Genomic DNA, 12,867 nt, shown 5'->3' with positions numbered 1-12,867 from the left:
GTGTGGGAGCCGAAGAATGCCACACGGGGTGGGGGGGGGCACATGACCGCCATCTCCACATCTCTTCCTCCTAACGAGTTTGACTGGCTGAAAACACCTGGCACTATTCATTAAAGGCGTTAAAAAACTATGTATCCTTGGAATGGATAATTCAGCCTGGTGCTCAGCAGATAATCAGAGAGCACAGTGCCCACCCCATCCCGCACCGCCCCCCCCCCCCCACCCTGGGTGTCCACTTTTTTGCGTTTGTGTGGGTCTGCGCGGGTCATATCGGCACGGCATAAAATCCGCACTATTTTGTACAGAGCTGACTGTTCTCTCAAAGGGCTCTTGATTTCTGAAGCAACGGCATACACACACACACAGGTTAGTAATTATATCTTTGTGGGGACTCTCCATTCATTTCTATGGGGAAAACCCTAATCACAACATGACAACCTTAACCCCACCCAGCCCTGACCTTAACCTTAAGCAACCAAACAAAATATAAGATTTTTGTCATTTTTACTTTTTCGTGTTGTGGTCTCCACAACATCAAAAAAAACATTTGGTCCCCACAAAGTAATATAAACCTAATTCACACACGTACACACACACACACACACACAAAGGGCTTCTAACACGCGACGAAGTACCTCATTGGCGGGACTTGCAGGAGAAGTGTCAGTTTGTTCATTATTTTTTGTTTTAGACGTGGCCAGCCGGGAGCTGTTTCGGATGGGTGAACGTGTTGTGGAGTCATGACAGCACATGTAAAATGCGTGTCCACCACCCCCCCCCCCACCACCTGGCCCCCGCCGTGACATGCTTTCTGCTCCCACAAGGCCTCTCCCCCCACGCAGCTCGCGGCCCCACCTCCGCCAATTAGCTGACCAAATCCGAGTGTTTGATCTGCTGTACACCGTTATGGCGAATCTACTGGAATATACCACTTTGATAACTTTATTTATTTAATTGAATTAATTATCAATTATTTATTGGAATATAGTAATATATCTACTTAATATTTGTTTCTATGTTATATAGAAGTATCAGTTTTATATCCAGGAGACCATTTTCGTCTAGCAAATCTATCTCTGCTGTTTAACCTACCCCATAACCAAGAAGAGAAGTATGGGTAGTGGTGATGTTTTTCTTTATCCTTACCCAAAATTCTTAGCGGCTTCCTTTCCAGCCCTTTCCCAAGCTCATTATTCCCACTCCCCATTGTCCGCCCCCCCCCCCGTCAGAGCTGCAACACCCCCCATGTCACCAACCTCCCCTTCACTGGTCTCATTCCAGAATTGTAGTAGAAAAAAGCACATACTTTTCTTATTTAAAATACAGATGTTGTAAATAGAGAGTATCTAGAAATTACGAAATAAAGTTCATTTTAAGAGATGAAAAATGTGTCTCTGGGTCTGTGCTTCTTTGTAAATGTCATCTCTCCCCCATGACAAACATGCTGTCATATTGTAATGACCTATTGTAATGATATTAACTGTTAGGGGTGGTGAGGTAGGGTTGTGTTCTCACTCTGCCTGCAAGAATATTCTCTGGGTGTGTCACTTCCAATCCCAAGGCGTGTGGCATTTTGTCTCTGAATTGCCCTTTGTGTGTGTGTGTGTGTGTATGTGGTGTGTTTGCAATGCTGGGAAAATGACTGATTGAATGAATATTGATTATTAGAATATTTCCTTCTGCGCCTGTTAAGTAACAATAAAGAGTCTCTTGGCAGCATGAAGGCATGTAATCATACACCAAAGCAACATGATGACACTGTTATTTAAAGGCTCTTACTGCACCCAGAGCTGTTAATCAACCACGTTTACAAACTCCCTCAATAGAAATCTGAAAAGTGCGTTTTCAGAGATGACAGAAAGATGTCTACCGTTAATGAGAAGAATTGATAGATCTTAGCTTATTCTTTAAGAGCTGCTGCGAGAGCAGAATCAAATTGCCTCTCTTTCCCGATGGCCCACGAGCCGTGGAGGGTTTGCAGGCAACATTAATGCCACGCTTTCCATGGCCTGACTGAACAGCCATGTACTGCAGAAATGTTAAGTACCATTTCATCACCAATTAAGCAGCTTCATCACCAATTAAGCAGCTTCATCACCAATTAAGCCTACCTTTACACCATAAGCATCAAACTGAATATTTCCGCTTTTATTTATTTATTTTTTATTCGAAGCCATTTGGGATGTGAATTATGGGTAATGTCACTTTAATTTCTGCTGCTTGATCCACTGCCTTGTGCATCCACCACCCAGCCTGGCCCTCCTGGTCCCCGGCATGGCCCGGCTTTACCCACCGCTGCGACCGGAGGTGTGGAGCGATCGCAGGAGTCACAGCTGGGGTGGCAGTAGTCACGTGAGGGCCAACGCGTGAGCCAGGTGAACTGTAGCTCCCCACCGTGACAAGACTTACTTCCCCATGATTCCTATATAATGGGTGGGGGAGAGGCTCAGAATGAACACGACCACATTGGTACGGCACTGCAGTCCAGATGGTGATCACATAAAAAGGTCATATACCCCCAGTGGTGCTACCAGTCCCCACACACACACACACACCTCCTTTCTCATGACCCTGGCAACATAGCAGACAGTAGGAGCATACAGGTGCCCGTTGGCCCGAGAGCCTCATCACGATGAATCACTGCTCCGTTAATCCAGAAACTTCAACTTCCACATCTGAGATAGAGCATCCCCCGTCTCAGATTAAGACGATAAATAAGGGGGGCTGTCACGAGCGCCACCTACACGCTTGGTTATTGAAGTATTTTTCTCCAGACCAGTAAACAAGAGGAACCTTATTCAATTCAGTTCAGCTTGTTTTTATATAGCACCATGCACAACGCCGTCTCAGCGATCTGTAATTACGTTGTTTTTACAGAATGGCGCATGAACCTGGGAAAAGGAGGGAGAGAAAAAGGGAATTCCAACAGACGTCGTGGTCAATGTTCTTAGCATTGGTCACTAATTGGTTCCAGGATCTTCAGTGAGGGATTCCTAATCCCGCCGGTGCATCTCGACCAGTGTAGGGCTACAATCCTGGTACCCCCCCCCCCCCCCCCGATCAAACAATGTCACTCCGTTTCAACCCTGCCACCATTTAATTTTCCCTTTCAACCTTTTAATTTATTTACTCCCTCGACTGCCCCCCCCCCCCACCACCCCGACAGGCATGCAGAAAGCAGCTGAAGATGAAATTGTCTTTCGCAGCCTCCTTTGGTGCTCAGCTATTCATAAGCGATGAAATCATTTCACTGGTACTCAAAATGAGTGGGCTGGGGGGAGGGTGGTAGGGGGGTCGGGTGGCGTGTACAGAGAGAAGGACTGGGGCCCAGATTCCAGAACCATCCGCAGCACAGAAGCAGTGGATTGCAGTGGTTGACAAGGTGGGAACGTCAGACAATGGCTGATAACACGCAGTGATTGATTGATTGATTTATTGATTGATTGATTGATTGATCAGGCACGTCATTCATCTCAGGGGGGAAATTTTCATAGTCCAGCAGCAAGGACTATACTAAAAATAAATATTTAAAAAAATCAAATCAATAGGAATCAGAATGCATGCATGGGACACAAATCTACGGTATATACAGAATTTACAGAAATCACAAACAAAGCAAGATAAAGACAATGCAGTGAGACAGAATAGTACTTAGTGCAATAGTGCAATCAATAGTGCAAACAATACAAAACACAACATAAGTTTAAAATGGTGCAAAAGGTGCAAAATGTGTGTGACCATGTAATATACACTAGTAATGTAACAGCCGTGTGACGGGAGAGATGTACACAGCAGTCAAAAATGCGGGGATTTTTTGCACAGACTAGGCTTGTAGCTCAGAGATAATGGGTTTTCGGAAATTTCTGCCATCTGAGTGGTGCTGGAGCCCTCGGCAGAGGGGGCATCGAACAGCCGAAAGGCAGGAGCTCCCCAGGAGTATGTGAAGCTCTTGCTTTGCACCCTGGGGATTCTCGGCCTGAACTTGCTTCTCAGCTCTCCATTGAGGGGACAGGCCTCACGTTCGGATGGCACGCTCCTCTCCACGGCTGCCTCCAGTGCGTCCAGCCTCATCCCTATGACAGATGCGGCCTCCTTGATCGAGTCAGCCCCCCCCCCTCCTCTTGGTGGATGTCGACAATACCACACTGGTAGAACACAATCTTGTAGCAAAAGTCAGCTGGTCTGGTAGCAGAGTTTCGATGCGTCTGTCCTCTGGTCTGACGCAGAAAAACAGAAGTAACAGCTCTTGAGATCTCGCAGCAGACAGTCCAGGTCCAGGTCATCCCCGGCAGTGTCCCCCGCAGCAGCTACACTCCCAGCGAAGCGGTACGGGTAGCAGAATCTGCAGGGTGACACCTGTGGGTGTCCAGGTGCTCAACGTCTTCCCCACAGGGTGACAAAATCTCACAAAACCCCAGAGGCATTTTAGCATTTATTATTTATTTGGAAGGTCTTTTTTATCCAAAAGCAGGGTCTAACAGTCTCTGGAGCAACTGGCGGGTTAATGGCCATGCTCAGGGGCTTTGCCCGCAATGGGATTCGAACCAGCAACCTTCTGGTCATGAAAAAAAATAAACAGAACAACCTTGGGATCAGGAATCTTGCAGGATCTTCTCCGGGGAACACTCTTCTTTTTTGGCCCTCGTCACCGCTGTGCCTCAGAAGGTCCTACACAAAGACAGCTCAACACGCTGTCACCTTCTCAAACGCAAAGCAGCGGCACCAGTGAAATCGCCGTCAGAAACATGACTTACAGGATTCACACTGTATTTATGTGTCTGCTTTTTTATGTAAAAATGCATGCACGTTGTTTCTCTCTCTCTCTCTCTAAATGAAGAGCTCCACGTGGGCGGTTCAGGACATGGAAACCAGCCGCCAAGCCGCCAAAATCCCTCCATCGCCCTGAAAACCGATTTGCCTTTAAAGGTTTTCTTTTGTTTTTGTTTTCCCCGCAAGTCCTGTTCTCAATTCCATGGGGCTTTTCCGGCTCCCGAGGGTGGAATTCAGGTCCGACGTGAGCGGCTTTGCGGGGGTCGGGTTCCCCCCCCCCTCCACTTCACACCTCCAGCTTGTGGGAGATGTGTTTTTTTTTTTTCTCAACTCGTCAGGCAGAATGAATCGCGTCAATCAGCTGAACGCACCTTCTGTGCGCCGCTGCGGCACAGCTAGGCCGAGTGACTCACCAGCGTGCACCTTGTGCCGGATCCGGAGACATCTCCCACTTCGGAGCTAATTACCTCTTGGAATGACGGGCCTCTCCTCTTTTTTCCCGCAGTGGCCTTTTGTTCCATGATGATGATGATGGAGGTGATGAGCATTTCTTTTGATGGTGTGTATTTAAGTAACGGGAACGCCCCCACGCAGCCAGCGACGGTCAAGGGAGACCCCTGCCGCTCGTTCTCCTGTCAGACGCTCCGATGATAGGCCGTGTTCCCGAATCCACCCCACCTTAATTACACGGGTAGACGTAATTACAGGTGCACCAAGGTGACGAGTCCCAGAATTTTTTGTGTGGGCCTTTCAGAGAGGAAATCCGCCTCACTTTGTTTAGCAAGTTTTATCGAATAAAAAGCAACGACAGGTATAATGGATATGCATCCCCAGGAGCACCGTCAGCAGGGAGGGGGGGGTGTTTACTTCCAATGTCCCCACCCCCTCTGGGGTCATGACCTTTAAGTCCCAATAAACATGCAGCCTCAGATTTTGTCACTGCAAGCGCGGTCACCATCTTGGAAAACGGGACTTGTATGTTTCCAGGGATATCAAAGAGCCCAGAGACGGGGCTGTTCATGGGAGGCGGGAGGCACAGCAAACATTTTCCCTTGTGTGTGTGCCGCAACGTGTATGTTCGCATCAGGGCAGCGCAGACTCTCACAATGCTCTGTGATTGGCTTTCATTCAGCCGAGAGCATCCTGTACCACCACCCCCCCCCCTCGTCCCCACAGAGCTTCTCTCCAAGCGCTTAATGATGGGTTGATTTTAATTGCCTTCCGTGAATGGCTGCCGTGCGACTAGCATACGGCGGGGGGGCTTTAAGGCGTCATCGCAGGCAGCACCTGCACGCTGCTTTTCAGCCCCGCCGACACGCGCAGCCGGCCGTTTCCTGGAAGCGCTGCTTACCCTGCGCCTGCACCAAACTTTCCGACCAACGGCGCTAAATAAAAGACTGACGAACGAGAAAGTCTGAGCTGCAGCTCGGGCCGTGTGCAGGTTACGTAAGACCTGCTCTTATTAACGATGCCAATGGCACACCTGCATGGCGATAGCGGGGGGGGGGGCGGAGGGGGGTCACTGAGGGGGCATGCTACCGTTCCAGAATCGGGCAGGGGCAATTCTAGGAATTCATAAAGTGGAGAGGGCGGAGGTCATAAGAGGGTCCATAATTCATACAGATGGCCCGTCCTTATCATTAGCCAATGATATGTTTTTAATTGGTGCTCCATCTTGTTTTATTCTCCTGTGCCCATAGCTTCTGGGGAGGCCATAGACCCTCATGACTCTGCACAGGACAAGTGGGTATATAAGATGGATGGATGGATAGGTGGATGGATGGATGGACAGGGGAGGGGGCAAATCTGCTTTCAGTGAGGCCAGTGGCCCTATGGCCCCACCCCTGTATATGCCCCCAGTTGAGGGTACCTGTCGTTGGGTGTTGCTTATTTCACTGTCACTGCAATGACCCAGAACGGCTCCTTTTAACGTGTCAGAATAAGGGCCCCCTAAGCTATACCAACGGTGCCCTCAATCTGGACCCCCTACTGTTTATTTTACCACCCCCATTCAAAGCCAGGAACTGCTTGCTTGGCCACACTGGCATTGCACTGTTGCCCACCAACCCACCAGATGCCCAAACCACACCCACTGGAACACCGGTCTACGAGTCATGAAGCTCAATAAATGAATTAATGTGATCAGAAGGTTGTTGGTTCAAATCCTAAAGAATGATGCTACCTTTAGGTCCTTGACCAAGGTCCTCCATTCCCAATTGATCCAAGGACTGTAAGACCTATTGACTGTGTGCTTTTTGAAAAATAACATGTATGTCGCTTTGGTTAAAATCATCTGCTAAATAAATAAGAATGTTAATGTAATATGTCGCGCGTACAGTTACCCATGTGAGATGTTCAGTCGACGCCTAGAAATGGCGGAACTCTAGACATTAGCAAGGGGTCATCTGTGAATGCTTACTTCCAGAGAGAGAAAGGGGGAATGTGAGTAGTTAGTGCAAAAATAGAGCTCTAACAAGCGGATGGGAGGCTGGCAGAGGGGAGCGGCAGCTGACTGGCAGGCCTGCAAGAGCCGTGACGGGCCGCCCCTGCTGGGGAGCACGGGGCTCCCTGATCCGCCCTCCTGCCCCCCATCAGTAGCGAGATTCCCCGTGACACACATCGCTGATGTGTCCGATAGATGGGAAAGGAGGGGGCAACTACATTATGAGAGCCCAGTGAGGTTCAATTATAAATCTGACCTCAACCCTGGATCCACTGTGGGCTTTGAAACGTGGATTGGAATTGGACAACACATGGAATTTAGGGTGAACCTTATTTTGATAGTAGGGCTGCGATTGTTTCTGTGGTAGTATGGAAGGACAGGGAAGGAGAGTAGACCTGTTTTCCGTAATGTAGACCATCATGGATTGTGTGTGTCTGTGTGTGTATGTGTGTGTCTGTGTGTGTATGTGTGTGTCTGTGTGTGTCTGTGTGTGTCTGTGTGTGCATGTGTGTGTCTGTGTGTGTATGTGTGTGTCTGTGTGTGTGTGTCTGTGTGTGTATGTGTGTGTGTGTGTGTGTCTGTGTGTGTCTGTGTGTGCACGTGTCTGTGCGTCGGTGGATTTGTATATACAGGTATCCTCCGCTTTATGAACATTCATATTCTGTCACTTTGCTTTTAGGAAAGACCTACATTAGCATCTGCTTTCACTAACTGAAAGAAATCTGAAGAGGAATTTCATTTTTATGAAGCCAATTTGTAGATATATAAGTTGTGTTCGCAATGTCCTCCTCCACACTATATATTGTACTATATAGGGAGTTGGCTGTTTTTGTAGTGCTGTTTGAATTCTCAGCCGTAAATCAGAGCAAGGCATCGCAAAATGTAGGGAGTTTTTCAATGAGCTTACTCGACCATACTTGTGTTCTTGTGTACCCATTTTATGTCATATTCCATTGCTGAAGACCAGTTCCAATACCAAGAACAGAAGTACGAAGGGAAACCAATCCTATGATTGATTGCACCACAAGTTCGTTCTTGAGAGGCAAGCTAGCAAGACCAGTTTTGTAAAGAGCAGAAACACAATCCTTGCATTCTTGATACAAGAAACACCTGTACAATAGTTGTACCTTACATTGTGCGACTTAAACCATCATGCATTGCAGCCTGTCATGTTAGTGTCTGAACTGTATTTGAGAAACTTTGCTTCGTCCAAACTTTTAACCGTTGTGAAGCAGCTGGCTTACAGCATGTGAGCTACAACACTGGCAGGGCCACCACTGCTGTAAAAACAAATGGTTATTTTAATGTATTTTATTGCTTTACATGAGTAACGTTAATGCACAATATTATTAGATATTTGCAGACTCCATCATGCTTGCATTAGTGAATACAATACAGTAAAGTATGTTGTAAATTAAGTTAGGCCTATGTGTTCACAGATTTATGTTGTAAAGTTTTATTTTTATTTCAACATTGTGAAAACATGTCAGTCACAACACGTACCTATCCAAAAAACCCAACCTTGGTGTCTATGGTCTATTATGTTTTACCTGTCACGATGCTAACAAGAAGTACAAATATTACAGAGAAAATACGATAAAAAAAAAAAAAGTTTTATCATCGTTTAACGCTAGATGGAATATTCTGGTATTTGTTTATGCGACAGAGATTATGAATATCCGGCTCATAATTATGTAGCAGCGTCACCCTCGCAGAGTCCGAAATGTATGAACCGCTGTCTGCACTTATCCCCTGGTGAGTGTTCTATGTAGTGAATCCTATGTAGTGAGTAAACAAGTGGACATTTCTAACACAGCCATATTCACGCGTCACATAACCACATTTGGGTCGACGACGGACCGCGTATACGACACTGTCCCATAAGATTATAACGGACCTGAAAAATTCCAATCGCGTAGTGACGTCTTAACCGTCATAACGTCATAACGCGATGTCTCACGTGTTCGTGCTGATGCTGGCGTAAACAAACCTATTCCGCTGCCAGTTTTCACATGTAGCACATACAACTGTATGCAGTATATAATACTTGATAATTATTCTAAACAACTATGTTACTCGATTATGTATTTATCATAGTGACACTGTACTATTTATCGTTACTTAGGCTATACCATAGTAGGCTATAGCATCTAGGTTTGTGTAAGTACACTCTACGATGATCAACGGCGAAATGGCCTAACGACGCGTTTCTCAAACGTATACCTGTTGATGACACCTGACTGTATTGATTCTAGTAAGTGAAACAGCAGTGTACTTACATTTGTACTTTATACAGGCTGTCTATTTAAAAGATGTTAATGCTCTTACAATATATTAATGTTATTTTAGGTTTTATGTGTTTTTTTGGTATGATACGGTAATTTCCCATATAAATTAATGGTAATTCTTTCTTCGCTTTATGCCATTTCAGATGAGATAAGATTTAATAGGAACGCTCTAGTTTCATAAAGTGGCTGGATACCTGTATTACAGTGTGGGGACTCAGTGTTCCCACAAATTGATAAAATCCTGATACTTTTTACCCTGTGGAGACATTTTTCAGTTCCCCGTAAGGAAAGACTCAATTTTATAAAAAATCTGTGATTGCGATCAAAAAACGAAAATAGCCAAAACTCTTGTATTTTTGATTGGTTATTAATGGTTAAAGTTACTGCTGGGTAGGGGTTAAGGTTGTCATAGAGGGGAGTAGTTTTTTGCCCTGAATAGATTCCCCACAAACTTTACTTGTGTGTGTGTGATGTTTGTGTATGTCACTGATGGGACTGCCATGTTTCTGTTGACAGGCAGGGGGCACCAACAGCCCAACCTATCACCTGTCAGTGCCAAGTAATGGTCATTGTTTTGTTAGACTCATATTTTGCTACGATAAATGGATTTTGCCAAAGGCTTGGGAATTAGTATTATTTAAAAAGTAATAATTTCAGGGGCAGCCCAGGGGTCCTCGCCGAGCCTGTTCCAGTGTCGGAGTAGCAGATGCAGGCCGACAGCTTCGGACATCGAGGCACCGCGCTCGTAGGTCTCCTTCCTGTTAGCAGTGGCTACAGCACATGAGGCTTCTGGGGTGGAGGCTTTGGTCCGTTGCCACGGGCAGCCAGCTGCCGCTAATCACGGTAATTTGGGACACTCTCGCGTGTCAGCGGGTTCTGCTGGTGCAAATTCGCCAGTGCGGGTGGGATCCGTGCATGTGCGTGTGTGTGAGAATGGCTGTGAGTAACGGTATCAGGGGACATGAGTGTGTATGTGTGTGTGTATCTGGGGGGGGGGTTATATATATATATTTCATTGTGGGGACATGTGATAAGAACCTGTTATTTTGATGTTGTGGGGACCATTTTTTCACTCCCAACAAGGGGAAGCTCAATTTAGTAAAAATCTGTGACTGCATTCAAAAAACTAAAAATGCTAGAAGGCTTGTACTTTATTTGGTTACTTATGGTTAATGTTAGGACTGGGTAGGGGTTAAGGTTGCCATTGCTGGGATTAAGGTTTTTCCATAAAAACGAATGGAGAGTCCCCACAATGATATACTTAAAAACCTGTCGGTGTGTGTGTGTGTGTGCGCATGGCTGTGTGAGCAAGAGAGAGGTGCATGTTGGTGTTTTGTTGATTCCCCTTGAGCCGATTTGCAATTCTTCAGATGGTGATAAGCGCTTTGTGTGTGGGGGTGGTGGGTGGGGGGCACTTTCATGCTTTTCACTTGCTTTTTGCCTTCAGAGAACAATTGAGCAGTAACCCCCGATAAGGTAGGTCAAAGCTTTATACTGAGAGACTGGCTACAATACAGGGATGTGTGTGTCTAAGGAGGGGGTAGTCAGTAACATACCCCCGCTTCAAAAATGTTCCCTCTCATGTGACAGCCAGCAGCTACTTGTTGTACAGCCAGATCCTCCCCAGCGTGAAAAATCTTCCCTCGTGCCACCCCCCTTCCTTTGTGCTTATGCTAATGCCACAGCCAACAGAATAAAAACATGAAATCAGACAAGGCAAAGCTCCAAAGAATCTCTCCACAGTCAAGAAAAGTGTTTGCGCCTTTGGAGGTGTCAATTAACTCCCTCATCGCAGAAGGCTATCGATTGTAAAAGCACATTGGCCCACCCCATCCTGGCCAGTAACAGCACCCCCTCCCTGTTGGAGGACTGCACATCAGATTCACCTGCTTTGATGTTTGAGATTCAATAAGATAAGTGTATGAATGAATGGTGCATCTTTTGTCCATGTGGTGGAACCAGAGAAAAGAGGGAAAGGTGAGGAGAGGACAGAGAGGTAATGAGCAGAGATACGGACAGTGAAAATGAGCCCCTTTACTGAAGCATTAAAGCAGAAATGCTGATAAGTAATGGTGCAGTTAACGAACGACTAATTAGGATAAATAAATGTGGAATGTGGGTTGGAGTGAATCCCAGCAGGCAAATCACACACCAGGACAGGAGCCCGAGATTTTTGCAAGCGATTGTGTATGTGAAGCGGCTTTATTGTGAAGCTCAGCATATAGTGGATGCCTGACTTCTAAAAGTCATTTTTCCAGCTGCAATAAAATGTTAGACTTCGGCTGGAAATCAGACCCGGAAATGTCCTGGTGTCTCCAATGATGTTCCGAGGATTGACGGACCTCATGGCTAGAATCATCCTCATCAAATTTTTCAATCATCACACATCAAACACATATACAACACACTCATTTATTATTATTCCCTTCTAACTGTTAATTTATTTATGTAATATTACAATATTCTAGTTTTCGGGGTATTCTGTTTGTGTACTGTGTCCTTTGGACATTTATTTGCACCATGATTATTTGTTTGCACTTTGTGTGCTGACTTTGCACCTTGTCTGCTTTGCTCTGTTTGTATGTTCATAGTTTCCCCCCACAGATCTGAAACAGGCTAAGGTGAACTGGAGTTCCTAAACAGGTGCATGTGTGTGAGTGAGTGCTGTGTGACTGTGCCCTGTGATGGGTTGGCGCCCCATCCTGGGTTATTCCCTGCATTGCACCCGTAGCCTCCTGGACAGGCTCCGGACCCCCTTGGACTCTGAGTAGGACATGCAGTTTCATAAAATGGGTTAATGGATGTATATGTGTTCATCTGTGTGCAACCTTCTTGCTGCTGCATGTGTCAGATGTTCCTCCTGGGATTGATAATGTTCATCCTAAGCTTAGTCGTAATAGGTCACGTGTGGCTCAGTGGCCTAAGCCACTGAACATGTGATCATGACATCGCTGATTTGGGCCCTGGTCTTGGCAGAGTTTATATGTGTCTGTGGGCCCTTAACACCCGGCTCCAGGGCTGCTGTGTGCTGGCTGCCCCTGCCATGTGACCCCCCAAGTTTGCTCTCAAATGTATGTGTCTCTCACGGAGAGCAAGATGGAGTAGGTGAAAAGAGAATTTCCCCACAGGCACTAATAAAGTATCACTATTCTATATCAGCTTCTTTGGTTACATGTATAGGTGGTGTAAAGGTTTGCCTGTTAACATATACTGTCCATCTTCTGATTTATGTTGATGTTAAAGGGCTGAATTGTGTAATTGTATAATGTGTCCTTCTTTGAACAATGGTGGACACACACCTGGGTTTTTATTTGATTTTAAGAAAAGGACTTGAATGACGTATGACCCAATTCACACACAGTTCCG

The sequence above is a fragment of the Brienomyrus brachyistius genome, chromosome 22 (genome assembly GCF_023856365.1).
Source record: "Brienomyrus brachyistius isolate T26 chromosome 22, BBRACH_0.4, whole genome shotgun sequence".
Classification (NCBI taxonomy): domain Eukaryota; kingdom Metazoa; phylum Chordata; class Actinopteri; order Osteoglossiformes; family Mormyridae; genus Brienomyrus; species Brienomyrus brachyistius.
Note: the sequence above shows the minus strand (reverse complement) of the source record.